At 41.3% G+C, this 21,319-nt stretch overlaps 1 long non-coding RNA gene across 5 annotated transcripts in view; it reads left to right on the top strand.

Moving 5' to 3' along the window:
- The window catches only part of LOC132974339 (uncharacterized), a 95,533-nt gene extending 75,285 nt beyond the window's left edge, over positions 1-20,248 (top strand). For 4 of the 5 annotated variants that reach the window (XR_009673115.1, XR_009673111.1, XR_009673113.1 and 1 more), the window contains 2 exons: positions 18,570-18,631; positions 19,407-20,248. This is a non-coding gene — a long non-coding RNA (uncharacterized LOC132974339). Of the gene's footprint in view, positions 1-4,282; positions 4,409-18,569; positions 18,632-19,406 lie in introns of all 5 variants that reach the window. The other variant, XR_009673114.1, reaches the window with a different exon arrangement.
- The last annotated feature ends 1,071 nt before the right edge of the window (positions 20,249-21,319 follow it).

The raw sequence follows: 21,319 nt of genomic DNA, 5'->3' as shown, positions 1-21,319 counted from the left end.
TGTTTGAAGATAAAATGCTAAGCGAGACATTAAGATGGTGGGCCCCAACAGAGAAACCGTAACTCTCCTGTTAGCTTTTTAGTTCCAAACAGTGTTCGAGGGACCCATTTTTCCTTTAGTAAAGTTTGTTTATTTAGTTCAGAAAATATAGAATAGAATTGTTTCAATTCTCCAACTTTCAAATTTCACCACCAAATCTGCATAGTGCACCTTGTGGGCATACTGTGAGGACATACCTGTGTGTATCACAATGCTCAGTATAAACTCCATTTTATTACTAATTATATATTTTTTTATATACCTTTTGAGTAATTTTCTCCACTTAAATCAACACAAATTTCTATGTTCCAAAAAAGTGTTTTTGTCTGTTGAGATTCAGCTTCAAACATTTTCCTTTGAGCTTTTAGGAGTGGTGCTGTTCACTAACAGGTGGTCTTAACGATACTGAGGTTGAGTTGTAAGGCGTTGTAAGCATAAGTGAATGAAATTGTTATGTTTTTGTCATGGTTGTCAGCCCTCTTCTTCTTCTTTCTTTTATCACATAACCTTCTTTTTCAGTCTGGTTACTGTGTCAGTCAATTAAAGACAATCACATACTTTGAAATGTGATCTGCCTTCTTTTACAGTCATAGTTTATCAGGAAAAAAAAACAGCCCCACTAAGTGCTTCAGCTTATTCTAATCGATAGCATTCAGACATAGCAGCACTGAAGTTGGGAATGAAAATGCTGGACGGTAAAAAGAGCAGCAGCTTTCTTCACTCGCAGCAGAACATTCTTCAGAGGCAAGGAGGTACATTCAGGACGGAGATTTTTTTGTTAAAAGCCCTTGAACTACGTCTTTAAGTCGGTGAAAAAAGATGAATTAATGTTTTGAGAAGTTGAAAACGGTATTTCAGTTTTGTGCTTGTGTGTTAATATGTTTTAATGATGCTCCAGCCAGCAGAATTGTTCCAACATATGTAAGCACAGATATTTGTGGATTTTTCAACTGTGTTAGAAATGTTGCACATACAAAAGCCTGTGCAGAGACAAAAGGGAAAGATCATCCCAGAGCACTGCTAGACTAAAGTGGAAAGTCATGCTGAGACAGAGATGTGCATGTGATAGATAATGGGTGTTGGTGCCCAGTGGGGACCAGGAGTGCAGGAGTAAAGGTGGCTAAAGGTGTGATGGGGGAGCTCACCCCCATCTGTGACTGAAGTGTGGAGGTGCTGCTGCTTCCTGCACACTTACTTTCACACACATTTTCTACTCTACAATGAGAACTGTAAACAGACACTACAAATCCCTAAAAATAAAACACATCTCCGTCTTACGATAGATCTCCATTAGCAGTACCAAACCTTTGAATCACACACATCAGACATATGTGTGCGTCACACATACAACACTGACAATAAAACAGTTTTATCCACTCTGAGTTACAACCCATGGCTTGTATGTTTTAATACATGTCTGTGTTCTGTGCTGTGTTTTATTCACCTTTATTCATATTTAAAGATTAAGATCGTAACAGCAAGACCACCAGGTCCTCTTAATGTCTTCTCTGTACAAAAGAACCTGAGTCATGAGAGAAAAGCAGTTTTGTTAAGTGTAATGAGAAGCTTGTTGGAGAATGTTTAGTGAGGTCATAAGCACCTCATGCCTCAAGTCAACATCCTGGTAATTTATGCAATTCAGTGACTTTACAAAGTTTTCTGAAGAATTGAATATGATATAACAAAGTATTTTCGAGTACTTCATGATAACTTAAATAAAAAGATATATCTTATCAGTTGAGTTATGAAACATGAACGTATAATGATTTCTTTCCATTTATGCTTCAAGGGCCAACAGTGTTTATTTCTGTGTAATCCTTACACCGTTAACTCTATATTCCACTGGTACTCTCAATTAAGTAGGAATAAATAGGCCTTTGAAAGATCAGAGAGACTGTTCAAAACAAGATCAAATGTGTTAATTAACTTCAGCGAGGAAAGAGAAAAAAAAGTGATTCACCAAGGCAAAAAGCGGATGCCTGAGTAAAAGTTGAACACTAACAATTTAACATATTTTTGTAAGAAGAATCAATTTTTTTTTTTTACCAAAGATTGAACTGTTAGTTTGGGGGTAGAGGAGTCAAGATTCTTCATCCACGCTACCACTGACTCTGAATCCCAGCCTCAATATGGGCTGCCAAAAAACAGGCACAGTGTCATTCTGTGGGAAACACAATCTGTGTAAAGAAAAACTTCAATATAAACTTGAAATATGCAAAAACCTGGTTTTTACTCAAATGTTAAAACCTGCATTTCAGCTGTTTATCAGTATATTTATTATGCTAGTTTCAGAGCACTATTTGCCATCTGCTTGTGGTGGTCAAAACTCTGTCTGCTCAGGTTTTTTTCAAGTGGGAACAACATAAAGCATTTGTTTTTTCATAGTGACAGAAAATTGTGCTGCTGCATGTTGTGATTACTTTGGTTGCGCACTGATCTGAATTAAACTGTGATTTGGGAGAACAAGTCACACATCAGAGCAGTGCTATTCACAGTACCGAGAGGATTTGTAAGAGATTTCATTATTGCATGATAATGAATGAATTAAGCGTTTGTGTTTTTTTGTGCAATTTATTGCTGTTAAATGTCGGCTATATAGGAATATATGGCTATTCAAACATCTGTCTGGTAGTTGCTCAATATGGCCGGAATTCTGGGATGTTGCCTGCCAGATTGGCCTTCAAAAAACAATCCAGCGTAAACTCTGGTCACGACGGTATGTATCCTTTTTAAACATGAGCCACTGATAGTGTACCTCATTGCCCTGGAAAGGAGGTGAGTGCCCATCATCAGGCAGACCCTCGGCATGTAAAGTCCATACCCACAGCAGTGACTAATTGTTTGTTATGTCAGTGCTTGTCTTGCCCGTTTGCCTTTAATGGAGTGTAGTGTGGTGATCCATCAGGATGTCGAGCAAGCCCCGTGTCAGTTGAAGTGGCTGTGTGTCAGTGGAGTGAACGTGCCGCGCAGATGTGATTTACTGCCCTGCTTGTTGCGCAGCGTTGTGCCTCGCCTCTAAACCCACGCAACGCAGCCCACTCCTCTCCACTACTCTTCTCCCCTTTCCTCTCCTCTCCCCTCAGATTGATGGCCAGTGCAACTTGCTCATGACACTCGCCATCTTCTGGCAACCTTTTAGTGCTTCTTTATAGATGGTTAGCGCACCTCATTTGGCTATTTATACATCTGTAAGTGGCCATGAAATATAGATTTGTCTTGATGGGTGTCAACATTGGAGCTATGGAAGCAGAGCTCAGTGACACCTCGTTATTTTAATGGTGTGAGATGAAGCGGCCCTATGGCAGGAGTCATTTTCAAACGTGGCTAGATTACACCGTTTTTCTTTCAATTTAATGTTTGCACTCGTATCTTAGTCAAAGCAAAAAGATACATTTCTTGCAGTGTGTGCTTGATACCGAGAAATGGATATATGGAGGAAGGTAACCAAGGATGGAGAACTTCCTGCCCCGCCATGTCTCGCAGACACATGAACATACTTAAAACCACACATTTGAATGCAGAGGTGGTTCAGAGTGAGAAGAACCCTTAACAGTAACATGATGTGTGACCTGTCATCCACAGACGCGCATACACATATTTCACTCCATTCACAGGCAAGGTCTCCGAGGTAATTAGGTGTTGGCACCCACTCAGTGCGATGTGCTGGTTAATTGAATAGTTAACACATCAGAGGCAGGCCTGTGCTGATTGGAGGTGACACCTGTCAGGAAGCAGGTCTCTCCCAACCCAGGATATTTCCTGCGCTGCCTGATACATATGTCATCTTTGTGGAAATACCAAATTAAGGGCAGGAAGCTGAGTGAGTGCAGTGCAGCAGGTGTTGAGATAGCTCGGGGGCGGATGAAGGCAGGTGCTCCTCTGCTCTGTCCTTCAAGAGGATTTGTAAAGCTCCGGGCACCTTTCCTTACTTCACCTCAGGCCATTTCAATGGTTATGTGACAGAAAAGTGACAGGGTTGTGTGTTTGTGTGTGAGTGCAAGTGAATGTGTGTGCTCTCTCCCTCAGGCCCTGGAGCGGTGTGCCCAAGGCATCAAGGAGTGGAGTATGCATGGTGCAGAGGTGTGTCAGGTGAGTGGAGGTGTCCAGCCTTCCCCAACTCAAACATGGCTTTCTGAATTATAGACTTGCATTTGCAAAAACAAAGTTTATTGAAAATACTTAACATAAAACTGTGTGAGGTTATATATGGGCCCTGAATGAAAACTTAAATCGTTCTCTACAGGCAGTTCACCTTGAGGAGGCAGGGGGTCGGCTGCAGGCGGAGGAAAAACCATCTCAGGAGCAGAGGGTCAACACACTGGGGCAAGACCTGGAGGCTATTAGCAGCCAAACCACTGAGAGGAAGCAGGTACCAGCAGGGAAATATACTTTCACATACAGTAATAAGCCATACCTTAATATGAATCAAACAATTAAACTCAACCCTCATGATCACTTACACTGAGTAAACTCATTGTCTGGTAACTTTACAACAGTGCAGAGAAAAAGGATGGAGCACTGCAGGGTAGAAGCAGCTCAATGAAGACTTCTGGAATGACTGAGTTGTGGCAAAACACTGCAGTTTGTGTCTCACTCTGATGGAGTGTTGTCAAGCGATTCTCTGTGCTTCTTTTGGAAATTGAAAACAGTAAAAGACAGCTTGTTGGTCCAGCCTACCACCTGTGTGACACATCACATAATATCTATTGGCTCTACCGCTACTGTCATTCCTCAATATCACATGGAGCAAACATGTCTGGGTCCCCCATCAGGTTTTGCTCATATGTCCATTTTCTAGTTTTTACAAGGAGAAGGTATTGAAATTACAAAATCACAATACGGGAAGTTGTTAAAAAAAACAAAACAGTGACATTGACTGAAACTGTGTAAGTCAGTGGTGCGGGGAAAAGAAGGGGAGTGACAGTGACAGGCTTTCGTGTCAGGTCAGCTAGCCTCCAGTGCTGGCTCTAATGTATTGCATGAGACAGTCACCTGAGTGTGTGATGCGGCAGCTGCCTCAGCCACTCACCTGCAAGGAAAGTGTCCATCAATTCTCAGCCCCGGGGCCTTTTGTGTGATACACACTCCTAACCTACACAACATACCAATCTTAAAATGCATTTTAAAAAGCCTCTAACAGATGGATGCACATGAAGAAATTGTAAATGTAAATACAGTGAAAGAATTTAAATGCTAGGTAGAAAACATCAAATAAAAGGCCAGAGGCGACATTGCATCCAGAGCATTGGCTATTAAGCTTAAGGTAGTACTACATTGTAGTGTTTTAAGCTTTAACTTGAGCTGTTATGGTGTGAATATTATGAAACAACACAAGGAATTCAGCTGATTGTGAGCCGTGTAAAGCACACAGCTGAATAGATCCATATGCAATAGCTGACAAATGTTTTAGCACTATATGTGTCCTGGTGTCCTGTATCCTCAACCCCCCCCATCCCAGTTCTCTTGTGGGCTGTGTGTGGGCCAGGCGCTCAATAGGAGGATCATTTAAGGTCGGGGCCCTCGTGTGAAATCAGATGTTTAACTGGCCGGCTGAAGTGGGAAGGGAGCATCTTAACCAGCACCTTGCCAAAGGTCTTATGTTCACTCAGCCACTGGGGCTGCTGTGAGTACGCCCGCCACCTGCCAATAGGCATTAGGGAGGATTTAGTAATTAAGTGATAGGCTGAGGACTAAATTGGGTGTTTGTGGGCTGGCGAGCCACCCCAAGGTCCCTACAGCCATGCAGATAGGGGATTCTAATTGCCAGGAATATTGATCAGCCTGGCGAGGGGGTTGCGCAGGGAATTCACAAGCCATCGATTAGCTGCTACAGCACCTCACTCGTCAATGGAAAAGGGAGGTGAGCATTGGAAAGGCTTCTGGCTTTTCCCACAGTATCCCTCACCACCAGCAGCTCTTGACAGTCGGAGTGGGTGACACAGCATGTTGTGGTGAAAGCACTATCCAATCATCCTCATACATCCTCCTCCATATCTGTAAAGCAACTCACAGCAGACTAGTGGTGAAACTGGGAGTAGAGAAAAGGGCCTAGGTTGCATAGTTTTTCTCTTGTTATAAAGTGTCATCTTCCACCCAGCCAAAGCTTTCTCCCCTGTTTGCTGCTTTTTTCCTTTTCCATACCACTCATCTCCCTGAGTTTGTAAGAGCTCTGACCCGTGGCTCTTGTCCTGGTTAATGTCGGAGTGAGAAAGGGGACTGAGCTCGCCTTCCCTCTGATATTTAATTAGTTGCTTCACCTGGCAGTAAAGAGGCCCTGGTCAGCACTCTTTTCTTTCACACGCACGCAAACACACACTCTGATTTCTGTTTTATCACTTGTGCTCCAGTGACAGGCCAACATTGCAAAACAACTTGCAGTACAAAACAACACTGCGCTGGTATGTTAGGAAAAGTCGTTTGTTTGTGATAGTGTATGAAGAACTCAAGCACACCATCTGAGGAAGGATGTTAAGTACTTGCCCCAAACAAGTGAGTAGCCAGAAGGAGAAGTGAAAGGAAGCTAGAGGTATTCACTTAAGATCAGTCAACAGATAGCGAGCTCTGATCTGAGCTCGTACAGCAAAAAAAAAGGAAAAACTATCCCATTTGATTGAAGTATTTATAATAATGTAACCTCTCAGCTTCAAATAGAAGTTTCAGAGGTCGGTTTATTGTTTCAATAACTTTCAACAGGGAGAACAGGTTCCTCTTCCATGTCCACAGCACGGCCAGACCGCCTGTTTACTGAAGTACTGTATGTAACTTAGGCAGCAGGTCGAGGTCATCTCATGAGAAGTGGGTAAGGTTTTACAGCACTAGTTCACACACAAGCCTTCAATTTTTAAAGAAGCCAGATAGCCGTCTCTGTATTACTTGATACAATGGTTGAGAGTAAATGAGTTAAGAAGAGAGTATGAAGCTAAGAAGAGAAAAAGAGAGAGTAACCAAGCAGGAAGGAAATTTTACATTTCCCCACCAGCAACTACCTAACTACTCTTCCTGGGTTAACTTTCTGCAGATATTATTCATAACTGATTTTTAATAGATATAGATATCTAGATATCTAGGCAACAGTTGAATACACATTCACCGACTCCACATGCAAACAGTTTACAAACAACAGGCTGTAGAAGCTGGCAAAGTCATATTTGCGCAAACTCTGTCAATAATACTTTACCTTGTGGTTGTTTAGCTTCCCACCATCTGTAAACAACTGCACGTTGTCAATGAGGGTGAGGCTCTAAGTGTCTTATGACAGATGCAGTTTCACTCAGAGACTTTCGCTTTGGTGCCAAAACCCACCAAACCAAATTCCTTTTCTTTAAAATTAATGTTTTATCTCGTATAAAACCAATCAGCTGAACTAGATTTGGATGTGGACACTATGGGATTATATGCCTGTATTCTGATAGGACAGTGAAGAGTGACTGGAAATATTGGGAGGAGAGTGAGGACTCGTATATTGGGCCCACGCTCTAACTGCTTGGCTAAACCTTCCTGAGTTTGTAAGGACCAAAATGTAAAGTATCTTTAATTTCCATAGTCATCTATACGAGTCAGGGTTTGTTTTTTTTTTGTTGCCGTCTCAAGTGCTGTTTATTTGAGTTGGAATGAATTGCAGAAACATTGTGAAGGTTTCCTGCACAGCAGTCTCTAACCTGAGTCATTTGGAGCCTATTACAAAACATCAATATATTGATTGAAGTAAGTGTCTCAGTGTGCTCTGTAAACACACGATGAGGTTCAATGTGCATGTTTTATCTGCTTGAATCTTATCAGGATTTAAATCTTTTCATCTTCAGTTCACTTAATCAGCGTTTGAGCCAAAGAATAGACTCACTCTCTGCCTTTTAATAAGGCAGTTTTTTCTTACCACTGTAACTTTTGCTGCTTTGCTAAAGTGCTCATGATGGATAGGCCGGATCTTTGTAACATAGCAATAAGTAAGGTCTTTTACCTGCTTTTTGTAAAGTGTCTCGAGATAACACTTGTTATGAGTTGACGCTATACAAATAAAAATTGATTGATTGATTGATTGACTCTACCCACATTTGTTTGGTAAATTCACAGCAACACAACTTAAGATACCACTTCACATGGAAAATAAAGGTAATACTTGCTTTATTTTAGATCTTCTACTGGCTCACAGCCAGCTTAGAAATGTAAATGCTCATGGGTGTGCAAGACGGTTCGAATGAGAAATTTCCACAATGGGTGAAGTCTGTGGCCTGTGTGCCGACTCGAAGATCAAACTGAATCCTGCCTCATGTAGCATAAAAAAAAGCAGGATCAACATGTCAGAGAGAAATTCAATATGAAGTGGACAAAGAATAAGTCAAAACAAGTTTTGACTCAGCTCACAGCCAGGTCAAAACAGAGTTCCAAAATAGAAAGAAGAATTCAACTTCTATACTGTACTCTCTTTCTCTGTTGTTTACTGGAATTATCAAACTTTCATTCACTATCATACATTATGTAAGAAGACCCCCTGCTTGTTTTCTTTCCAATCTAATGATGCGTATTGACCTGCTGACATTTTTTTGATAATTGGCCTGAATCCCCAATGATGTTTCTGTTAGTGAGTTTATTGAGAGAATTTAATTCTTTAGAGCCTGTAGCGCTGAACATGTTCTACAATATAACTTGAACAAACTGCTTTTTGTTGGGTATATGTTTTTGGTTTTGTAGTTTGAAAACAGCTAGACTTATAGCATTTTAGAAAAGAGACATAATCACACTTCTGGGTATGTCTGTTGATATTTTTGACCTCTAGCAGCACGCCGTTGTCAAAAGGAGCATCAGATTTAAATTCATGTTACCATAGGAGCATCTGCACTGTGTGAATTCCAAGGTCATCTTGTCATCTCCTTAGAGGGGGGGGGGGGGGGGTGTTTCCTCCCATACTTGCCTTCTGATTGAAACCTAGCTTCACCGTTTATACAACGACCAGAAGTCACCCTCCAGCCATACTCATAAATTGAATTAGTTTCAGTCTGAATTTGTGTTTCAAAACTAGTAATTATTCTTTAACCCCAGAGGAAGCCAAGAGAAATGAGTCAGATCTTCACAAGTCATGAAATTTGACGATATACGATTCCACACCAACCAAAGGGACACAAGCCTGAAGCACAGCAATTTACCAACCATTCATCTGTTAGCAAATTAAATCACAGCACATTTGACATCTTTAAGAAAGTTAGATAAATCTGATGAAAAAGTTTCCTTCTCAATTACCATCTGAAATTAATCTCCTTAATCCCAATTTGATCTCTTTCATGCATATAAGGGATATCTTTCATCTGCCCACCTATGTGTTTTAAATCTCCACTACAGAGCTAAGATGGGACGTGACTGTCAAACTTAGTGCTACGTGAAACAACCATGCAGCTTCACGAGATAGGGATCTGATTAGAGGAGATGAGTACATAGGGGCGTAACTGGCAGCCGTCTATTATCTTTCTCTGGAGCTGGTGGAGGTCTCTAAGCACTCCAGAAGTGTGTGATGGAGCTGCAAAGAGCTAACCAGAGGCCGGGATGGTTCAGCTGCAGCGGTACAAAGCTTATCTCCACTTTGAATATTCATTGAAGTTTATTTGTTTTGAACTTTTTCTAAATTACTACGACCAGAGAGTAAGACTGGTCTGCACCACACACCAATCCAAAAAAAAACAATCAGCAACACAGGATGAGAAATATGTTCTGAAAGACATTTGTTAACTTTATGACAGTATTCTTGTAGAAACTATTCCTAGGTGTCATGAGGTGGCTCTGAGAGTTTCCAGCGACCACATCACTTTTTGCTTTAATGTTCACTTCAATCTGTCCGTGGGTCACAATATCTCAAGAATTCCATAAGGAATGGATATTTTACCCAAATATCCATTTGGTGGATAAACTGACAACATAAGAAGTTGATGACCCAAGGTCACTGTGACCTCACCAGACAATCATTTGAGGATAACAATAAAACTAATTATGACAAATGTTTTATCTTTTAGATGACACTTACAGCCACCTAGTAAAATGTCATCCTCACCATGACATAATATTGATCTTCAATAACACTTTCTACCAATTATTTACCACCAGATTGCCTCATTTTCATTCTCATTTTTTAAATTTGGCTGAAAACCAAATTTTTTACGCTGATCTTGGTTGCATAACCTTAAAGCGTTTTGATTGTGTAGATTATCTGCTCTGCGGGGGTTGAAGTGATGTGCTTGAAGCATTCAGGCTTTGAAATTTGACACAGGCATTGTCTAATGGTATGGCAACAACTTTGTCGTCTATCACAATTCGCTTGATCGGTAAACACATTTATGGCATGTAACTGTTTTTTTTTGTTGCTTCTCCTCAATTAACTTTAATTCTAATAGACATACGGCAGACAGAAGGAAACAAGTGCCTGATCAAGTCAAATCAAATGAATTCTATCAATACATCTTTTCACTTATCACAATCAAAATTGTTGCTTCAAGAGGCGTACAAGTCTGTGCGCCAATCAAAATCATCTATCCTCCTAGAGAGTGAGATGCAGTGATTATCGCAACCTTGACTGGTTTGCAGAGGCCCAGAACTGTGAGTCAGTAATTCTAGTTTCCTCTAATTTTTCAACAGACAATCCTGATTTAGTCTAGTTACTCACCAAAGCTCATTCTGAGGTGAAAATCCTAATTCTGGCTATAGATGTGTGAATTGAGTACTTTTACCTGTGTGTTTGATTGAGTGTGCTGGGGAACGTTGCCAAGTCTCCGAGCTATATCCCAGAATGCAGCAGAAGAGTTTCCAGATCTCAGAGAGAAGGCCAGTAGTAGATGACCAGACTAACCACTAACAAACACTTAAATGGTTTGTTAGAGACTTAAAATATACACCGTCTGTGTCCCAAAACGTCTCCCTGCTTCACAGCAGCTATATCGATAGTGGATAGGTAACAGGCCTAGTTATCCACCAGCTCTTCCCTCTTAAAGCGGCACTTTGACCAGCTGATGCTTTACAAGCCCCGAGCACCTCTATGATGTAGGCTCTCTATAATAGGAAGAAAAATGAGTCTCATCTCCTTTCTCAACAGTGGATTTTTAGTTTAAGATGCCAGCACAGAGAAGGGGCATAGTGCTAGCTCCTTCACAGAGCATTGTGGTCATTAGTGTTGACCACGCAGCCTTTTCTCAAGAAAAGCTGTAACCTCCCGAGGTCACACTGTTCACTAATTGAACACTACAAGCAAGATCAGATTCTGTTGTCAAGAAAAGGGGAGACTCGTATCTTTGCCCTTTTCTGTGTATTCCTAAAGCTGATTAGATAATGAGGTCTTTTTTTGGTCTCAGGGCCTGGGCTTGCAGAAGCATTTAATGCTTTCTGACATTTCTAGCTAGTTGTTTGTTTGTTTTGCTTATTTCAGCCAGTCTCAGATCTTAGAAATGCAGAGTCTCTTGTGTTAAGTTTTTACTGGTTCTATATTTGATTTGTACTGAAGATCCTAGCATACATATTGTTACTTGCTCTCTGCCATTCAATGCCATTCTGTTTATTGATTTTTGTGACTGTGCATGCATGATTGCATGCATGTATACTTCTGTGTAAATGTGTGTGTGCGTGTGTGCTGACTCCTCAACCAAGAGCACATCTCTGGCTCATCTGAGGCCTGGCGTCAGCCTCCTTAAGTGCTGTCAATGTCACATGGTAACAGCAGCACTGCAGCCTCTTAATTGGTTTAGGGAAAGCATCCTTGTCATTTTGCGGTCAGTAAACTCTGCCAGAGAAAATGAAGTCCGAGCTGCTGCCACCTCCTCAACCCCGACACAGCTGGCCTAACAAAAAAGTAATGATTATGTGCGGTGTATATTTGTGCGTTCGCTGTCTGTTTTCCCTTTTTGCTTTTAAAAATAATTGCTGTTGGTTGTGTGGCTGCATCAGAGGAAGGGCATTAATGATTCTCACTGGCCGCGAGGAAAATGCTGCGCTGCAGAGGGCGGGAGGAGAGCAACTCATTTTCTCGAACTAAACATGTGTGAGCGAGTGAGTGTCTGTGTGTGCGCATTTGTGCCTGAATATATTTGTGTTTGGTCATTTATTTTTAGTAGTTTCACTCACTTTGTCGTGCAGTGCACTTTGTATGAAGCCTATAATAATTACTCCTGCAGTTTGTGAATGCATGTGTGTACCCCCGTATGACCACACCGAGTGTGTGTCTGTTTGTGTGTGTGTGTGTGTGTGTGTGTGTGTGTGTGTGTGTGTGTGTGTGTGTATACAGTATATGTGCATGGCTGTCCTTTTGCATGGATTAGCTGCTGAATGCTGCAAGAGGATGATCAGACTGGGAGCACACCAGGGTTGCTCTGCGATCACACAGGGATTATGGGGGATATGGAGCTGTAGTGCATTCCAGGGCCGCCTCCAGTTGGGCTCATCTCCGTCACGCTCCCCTCACACACACCACTTTAATTGCCTTTGCTTCTTTCATTACTTTTATTGCCTCTCCTCTGCATTGCGTGCTCCCCGGGCTTGTGGAAAGGTCATTGTGATGGTGGTGGTGGTGGTGGTGTGCTCATAGCCTTCGTCTGACTGGCAGGAAATGGCTATGGGGCTGATGCTGGAGAAACGACTGACACAACAAGGTAGCCACTAACAGGCTGTGCACTGGGTTTTTTTTTTTTTATCTCACCTTGTGTGATTATTTTTTTCCCAAAAGAAGCCAGTAAAGTAAGTTTACTGTAGAATTATCTTTCTAAATGCCACCAAAAGTGACACAAAAACAGGGGGATGTCTTGAATTAGCAGCAACAATGGTGGAGATATGAATAAAAAATCTTAATTTTGCAATATGTGCACACAGTAATAGTTATTATTTCAAATGTTCTCATTAGCTGACGAAGGGAGGTGCCATACAGGCTGTGTCTGTGGCTTTGGTAGTGTCCTGGCTTGGGAGGCAATGAAAAGCTGACAGCCTTAGGAAGAAAAAAAGCCTTATTGCGTCGGAAATCAATAGGGAAAATAAGAGTTGACAGGGTTTATAGGACAATTAAGTGATTTGTCGTTTGAATTTTGCTACAGTTAAGTTTGTCATCCTTTTACAATAAAGTTAGTTCTCGCAAACGTCTTCACCTTTCTGATAAGTACATACAGAGACTCTAGCATGCTGGAGCAAATGTTGTATTACTCATTGAGACTTTTTGTTGTTTTGGTGTCTTGTTACTCCAGGTGCACACAGCTGAGAACAGGCTTTCATAGCTCAGTGTCATAACCATAGACTGTATATATTATAACTCACATTGGGGAAAAGTGTAGCAGACATTGCTGGTTGTCTGGGAGGAGTTTGTCATATTAATCAAAGTCGTGATAGCAACACTCATTGATAGGTATGACTTAAAGGTAAATAAAAAAATAAACTCTTGACACTTTATTTGTCTCATAAATGCCTCCTTGTTTCCAAATGGTTTCTTTATTTTTGGCATTACACTCCAAGCTTTGTGTTTGTTAAATGATTGGGCAACAGCAGTTTGCTGTAGATATATGCATTTTTAATGTCGCTTACTTCCCTCTGTCTTCCCCTCTCCTCTATTCATGTCTAAGATGGAGGTTCAGTTTTTGGTCAGACAGCCCTAGAGTCCAAAAGATACTTTTCAGTGTCAACAAGTTGGTCCTGGATGTGGGTACAGCCTTAATTCACATCAGACTACTGCTGGGGCCTCTCTCTCTGCACTTGCACAATAATTGGTTTCCATCCCAACAACAGCTAATGCACATTTTATCATTTCCCTACATAGCTGCAGGCACACAAATGAAAAACTGGCACAGAAAATAAAAAGCAAAGCAGGAAGATCATCCATCTCTGCTGAGAAAGAGAAAGTGGACGGAGGAGAGTTGTATTTATGTGCCTTACTCTCAAATTAAACAGTGTGTGAAGTGCTTTTTGTTTGTGTGTGCATTTTTTTTTTCGATTACAATAAAGACACACATGAATCCACCTTAAGGAGGGTCTGGAAGCATGGAAAATTGAGGTCAGGAGATTTAAAGTTGAGGTTGTTGGGAAGAGGATTAAAGAGAAGAAGATCCAGGTATACACAGAGAGAATAAAATATTTACATATTCCAAAAAGAAATCTTTCTTTAAAAAGGGCAACTTCGTATCGTTAATATTTAAGCATTATTAACTCAGTGTACATTTGCTGAACACAGAATATGGATGTGAATGTGTATTTTGATTATAGTTTAAGTCGTATATAAGAGTGTCCTTATGATAGTTGTCAAAAATAATCTTTGTTTAGCTTCAGTTTGTATGATGTACATTTTTGTACAACCATGTCTGAACATTTCTTATATTGACACTTTTATGTTTATGTATACATGCTTTTGTTACTCATCTTCTTAACACTTGATGATATAAGTGGACATCACCTTCCAATGTGTCTCAGCACTTCCACAACCCAATAAGACCCTGTGTGGTCGAAAGTGGTCAGCATTGTTTCCTGATTGTTTATGTTTTTACAATAAAAAGCCCTGATTTAATAGAAGTACTACCGGTATATCCTTGGCTCTAGCGAGAGTGGCCTGTGGCTTCGCTCCTCCTCTACTTGTTTTGTTTTATCTTCAAGAGCACCTGGTGTTACCTCGAGTTCATCACACTGCCACTGAGAACACAGTATTAGCATTTTTCAAAGTTACCTAAGTTCTTGTCCCATATTTGGCTTCTGATGGCAGTATGGAAATACAATACATAATTGTTCCCACGCAATCAGTTAAAGGTATATACATAATTCTTTCTTTGCAAAAACACAGAAAAATCCCCCCCTCCTTTGACTGTTGCACGGGTTGCTCCAAAAACTGGTTCCTAATCTATATGCGTCCTCTCTCTGACTTCTTGTTGTGTGCTCTGACTCCAGAGAAAGTGTCATTGGCAAAGCAGTGAGCTTTCAGAGCGTAAGTGAGTCTGGAGTGGCTCATCTGAAACACGGGTCAATACAGACACTTCATCACCAGCACATCACAGACAGTATCAGTGAGAAGCAAAGCTGCTGCAAAACTCCTGAGATTTTTATTGGCTCACATGTTTATATTCGATGTTTTGGGATTAGCATATGCCTCAGTGTAATTTGTGAGTAATGGTCTGTGTTTTTCTGGCTGTGAAATCAGCGATTTCTAAGAGTTCTGGACAGGCTGCATATCCATATTTGAAGTCTGCTGACACCCCCCCCCCCCCCCCCCCCCCCCTCCTAGAATTAAACCTCTGGGTCTTTCATCTAATGCAGTCCCAGCACATTTCTCTCTTCACCTCACAGAGCAGAGGTTCACCTTTACATTTAACCATGTTTAGCACTCTTCTCCTTCTGCACCCAGCATGACCCCCACTGTAATCTGCCCCACTCCAGCCAACTTGTGTCACTCCCCCACCTGTGTGGCCCAGTCTCCACTGATGGCTAAAGCTTGTTAACACCGAAGATACATTTGTGCAGTTAGCTGGCAAATGTTGAGGGTGGAAAGGGAGTCAGTGATCAAAGGACATGAAGAGAGAAGATGAAGAAGCCTCACCTCCCCGGCACATTTTGAGCCTCTGGAGTAGGCAAACTTTTCAACCCCCTGACCCAAGGACGTCCTCTCCTCTGGCCAGACAGACACATAAGTGTTTAGTTGTTGTGAGTGTTCACTGAGACCTCATAGAGCCCTTTTAAGTTAACATGTCAGTCAAGCATCACCGTGGAAACCTTTTTCTAAATAAAATATAAACTTCTGGTGTCACTTGAAGCAGGGCTATTTGTTGGAGGACTGATGTCCTGCCTCAGAGGCCATCTCGTTTTTCTCGGCCAATACCACCTTCCCAGGAAGTAAGCCAGATTTGTGCTACCTGGCATTTACCTGCAACACATTCCTATCTGATATCCTCCAAGATTCGGAGGAGGGATATGGGGGCAGATTGAAGGGAGTTTTGGCGGCGGAAGGATAGCACGCGAGTGAGAGCTAGGTGATGAAGACGTGAACCCAATCTTCTACGCGTTGACTGTACTGATTAGGGGTTTGCGCTGAGAAGAGCCTCTCTGTCCCCTCGTTCCTTCTGTTTACTTTTAGCTCGACATCTCAATACAGGAATCCCTGCAACCAGCGTGCCCTACTCACCTTCTCTTCTCAGCTTCATCCATAACACCATCATCAATGGAAGCACACGTGCGCCTTACGTGCCCATCCAGTCCAATTACAAAATGTCATCTTAACAAGGAATATGAGGGGTTTGGTAAAAGTGGGATGTCTATTAGTGAAAGTAAAGTTACCAGCCTGATTGGTGAACAAAAGAGATCTGTGACATGTCCGAATCATATATTCTTGCTGTATGATTGTCTAACAGCTCTTTGTGTGTATATTTGTTGAACCCAGTGGAGCGCTGATGATGCAAACTCAGCCCATTAAAGGCTGAGGGGTGACTGCAGCAAAGGCCAGCTAATGCTTTGAGACTTTCAAAAAGCCTGCAGGGAGCCCAGAGTAAAGAGGTGGGCTGGAAGCAAACTACAGATCTGGGGAATAATAATAAATAGACAAATAAGTGGATGGAATGGCATGGAGAAGCTGGGGAAATAGCACAAATATTCTCACGCTGCACGTTTGTTTATTTATGGCGTCTGAAGGCCCAGTCTGGTTGTCGGCTGGGGGCTAGTGGAGCACGCAGCACAGCCCTTTCCCCCTCTCTCAGAGCTCAGCTCCCCAGCTTTCATTAAGTGTCATTACCAGTACTTTCAGAAAGCTGGCCGGGCTGAGACCTGACATCCCCTCTGCAGATAGTTTGCCATGCATATGGATGGATTTCTGATCCCTCTCATCCACCACTGAGGAGGGGGAATTAGGCCAGCCAGAAGGATAGCGGGGGGCTTAAAGGGTACGTCCATATCTGACTTTAATGGCAAAGATGGAGCTATTACTGCAATTGAGGGACAGTGTTCATGCTTGGTTTGTTGTTGGGTGTATGTCAATCAGGTTATACACATTGTTAAGATTTTCTCTTTTGGGACCATGCAGGTCATGTACACTCATGCCTATACATTTAAATGCATTTAATTCTCTTGTGAAGGAATGTTTTTGTCTTTTTCAACTAGTTGTACATCATAACCACAATGCCAAATTTAAATGTGCATTTCTAGCAGCATGGTATTCATTAGCAATTTGCTCTTCTAGTTCACTCACTTTGAGAATGCCCTCTGATTGATGGGAGGGAGGGGGTTGTGTTTATTTGTATATCATGGAATGAAATATTCATATTGTATGCTTTCCCAAGCAGAAGTTATCCAGATTTGGTGTAAATGGTACTTGCGATTAGATTTTCGCAGCAGATTGCTGTTATTAAGGCGAAAAAGCCAACTCCTTTGAGCAGTCATCTTCCTGGGAGGCAATCTATTTCTCTTTCACGCAGCCAGAGTGCTGGACCGGGCTCTTAATGCACTGAAGCAAAAGTGCTTCGGTCCGCAACCTTTCACGCCTTCAGCTCTCCTTTATGTGATTGAATAGTTAATAACTATGAGTCGCCTTTGAAAGCTCCGTGCCGTCGGTCCTTCTGAGGCACTTCTCTTTTTTTTTTGTGTGTGTTTGGCTGCTGTACCTGCCCATTGCTCAGTCTGCCTGCATGTCTACTTGCCCCAGATGCCAAGTCGACTGATAGCCTACCTCTTCTCCACCAAGCCCCTCTTACTTTCATCTTTGTCTCTCGCCTGACTTGCTGCTTGTGTGTCTGGCTGTCTGGCTGTCTTAGTCCATACATCAGAAATTTTGAGGGCTAGGGATCAGCTTTTTCATCTTGTATTTCCTCTTTTTCTTCTAAAAACATTCAAACACACACACACATAAACACGCTGGCTCACACAGCTCATTAGCCCATCCCACGCTCACAGTTCTGGCAGAATGTGACCCTGCCTAATTGTGTACCATGCTCATTTGTTCTCCCTGCATGATGTGACGATTGCTTATTTATTCTCCTCAGGGCTCCCATCTCACATTAAAATGATTGACTCATTTCATTCACTGCACATTTTCAAGCTTTATTTGATAAGCTCATTTCCCCTGGCATTCAAATCCCTCCTTTTCCCATGCTTAAAAGTTATAATGTTACTGAGGCACATTATTATTCATACTTGGGATTGTTTCTCCGGCTAATTATCTGTGTTAGAAAATAATTTTGCACGTGTGATTCTGTTTATTCCGCTGGAATTGAGAAGCACAAAAGGGCAGACATTAACGATGCAGTTTGAATGGCCGAAGAGCCAATTGTGTACACAAAGCTGGCAGACGCGGTCAACAAGAAGCTTAAGAGGGATTGGGACACTGCGGATGCTCGAGCAAATTTGCATTGTGTTACAATTTACATCTGGTTAGAGAGTGTATCACAAATAACAAAGCCATCAGCCTTTTTGTCCAATCATGTAATGAGGGAGTGTTTTGACACACAAAGGAGCATAACAAGCAACTGCTGATTGGGGGTCTGAGCAGCATTGTTACAGGGGGGATTTTAGCTCCTGTGATTTTTCTAGCTAACAGTCTTTTGTTTTTCTCCCTCCAGCTACTGTATATCGACCAGGCCTTAGTGACACAGCAGTTGTCGGGAACCTGATCAGTGCTCTGGTAGGTCAATTTAAAATCCCACTTGTGATGCAGTCTGGCACAACTAATTCTGTATGTACATAGATATATTTTAATATTTAACCAAATTTGAAAACACTGTTGTAGGGGATTGTTGTAAACAAAGTTTTGTTGTGTTATCTGATACAATGCCATTAAATAATAATAATAATAATAATAATAATAATAATAATAATAATAAAGCTTTTAATTATATAGCACCTTTACACACACTGGTTTACAAAGTGCTTAACAGACAGCAAATGCATAAAAAGAACAAAGCAAAAGAAACAGCTCAACAGCATAATATTTAGCATAATAAAGTGCCTATCTATTCTATCAATCTATCTAAAAAGATGTGATTTGTGGAGGTTACTCACATACTATTCACAACTCTACCAACTAAAATAGGAAGTGCCATGGGTGGCTGATACAAAAGTTAGTTCGGGGATTCTTTACTTGTTAGTCCAAATTGGCCAATATTAATTTTTATCTAGGCTTGTTTTTTTTTCATGCTGCTGGTTGATAAAAATACCATTTGGGACTTTATTCAGTCCATAAAGATGTTGGACTCAAAAGAGACAGATTGTTTGAAAGCAGTGAAAAGAGGAAGCCACCATACACCTTTAGTTTTTGATATGGGTTCAGCTCCTGCAGTATAACGACCCAATCCTGCATTTCCAACTGACAGCAACTTTCATTGTTTTTAGCAACCCTAATGCTCTTTGATCATCCATGTATTGCATGTATTGTCTGAATGAAGTCCCTTGTGCTTTAGCTGTGCTCTGACTGAGAGAGGAGTTCTTATAAGTACAGCAGAGGGCCCAAGGAAGAAGAGCCAAACTCCCAACGCCTGTGTGTTCAAAGCAGCCACATGTGCTTCCATTCTGAAGGCCCAGGAGAGCACCTAGCACCACCTGGACATCACCTTGATAGAGTGGTGGTCAACTTTCCATCCCAGGGACTGACATTTATGTATTACTGATGCTAAAAAGTGTTTAAAACATATGAAACCTCAAACCTCAACAAGTTTCCATAGGTAATTTTAGAGGCTTGGATATGTGTCTTATTGTCTTGAACAAAAAGCAAGTTCATTATTTTGTTGTTTGGGTCCATTTTGATAACTAATATGACACACTTTTGATTTGTATGTTTAATTGGCAAGATGTAATTAATATTTCTATAGTGTGTTAGGTAAGGTTTTAAACATGGAACAAGTTGTAATTATAAAAGTTTAATCAGGGTAAGTTCAGCTGTTTCATCACTGAACATGGGACCTTGCATTTTTTTGTATCATGATATTTGCATCCTCTAGTTCCTCCGGTTTGAATATTAGGAATTACATAATTGTTTACATTTCTTCAGTTTTAATTACTTGTTAGTTACTTATATGGCAGGTTAAAGGGACCTTTATCCATTTTCTTACGATGAAGTTTCTGTACATTGATGTGAACAAAAGAAAATTACGTCTCTTGTGTTTTGAGTTGCATACAGTAACCACTCCTCAAGCCATGGAACCCACAAGCCAATGTAGCCGAAATCTTAATGAACATGGGCAGAGAGACAAGAAATTGCAGCCAAATAAAAGAATAATAAAGGCATCTAAACCCTAACAAGTCTGCCTTTGTTCTTCCATTCCACCCACCATAAGTTGGCTGTGTGAAAGCAGGCATTGTTGCAGCTTTGAGGGCAGCTCTGAGAGTTCCATGCCTATCGGCCTTCAATCACATGGGATGTCTGAGTTTGACAGTATAAAGTCTTTTTTGGAGAACAAAATAAGACCCCTAAGCAATTGTGGATGAGCTGTTAGTAACCACACAGTCCACAGGGACTTGGACCAAGCATGGTAGTACAGTACACACAAAGTGTTGGTTAGGGAAGAGACAATGGACCAGTAAAAGCATAACTGCATGATGCAACACACACTAACATTAAAGTTAACAGACGTATATACTGTTGTTTGTTAAAACAAATCAGTTTGACTTGAAACAACCAAAGTTCATGAAAAATAATCCATTAATTTTGTGTTTAATGGATCATTTGTTGGAAACACAATTCAATTACTTATTTGTCAAAACAATATTTTCCTCCCACTGTAGTCAATGATACCCTCCAGCTCCCAAAGAAGTTGCAACAGCTATTTGTGTTTCTATTTCCGTGCAGCATCCTGTGATTTCATGCATTTGTTTGTGTCCATTGCTTGTTTGGTGCGACTGTCAGATGGCATCAGTGAGGAAACCCAGTGGATCTCACAGAAGCAGTTAGGTGGCTCTCCTCTGTCACTGGGAAGCGGAAGGTAAGTTGTTCACTGGCTTGCAGCATGTTAGGATTAATTCCAGCCCTACAGGAAGAGGACAACATCGCTTTCTGCCTTGGCCAAATCAATAGGCAACATTCTTTCCAGCATAGCAGTCAATACAGCACACTTAAGGTGTCTGAGGAAACTGAACACCAATAATTGTTATTAATGCCTTTGATACCCCAAAGCATTGCATTCAGAGGCTGTCCCATCTAAAGACATTCAGCTGTCATACTGTCCTACAAGAGACTTCCGGTGTCTGGGGATTTTCTGAACAAGAGCCTAATAATTAAATTGTGTTGACATTAGGGTAGCGACACAAATGGAGCTACTCTAAGGATCTCTGTGTTACTCAGATAGATAACCAAGACATTTGGTACAGTCATAGTGTA

This window comes from Labrus mixtus, chromosome 1 (genome assembly GCF_963584025.1).
Source record: "Labrus mixtus chromosome 1, fLabMix1.1, whole genome shotgun sequence".
Classification (NCBI taxonomy): domain Eukaryota; kingdom Metazoa; phylum Chordata; class Actinopteri; order Labriformes; family Labridae; genus Labrus; species Labrus mixtus.
This window is presented reverse-complemented; position numbering and strand designations above follow the sequence as displayed.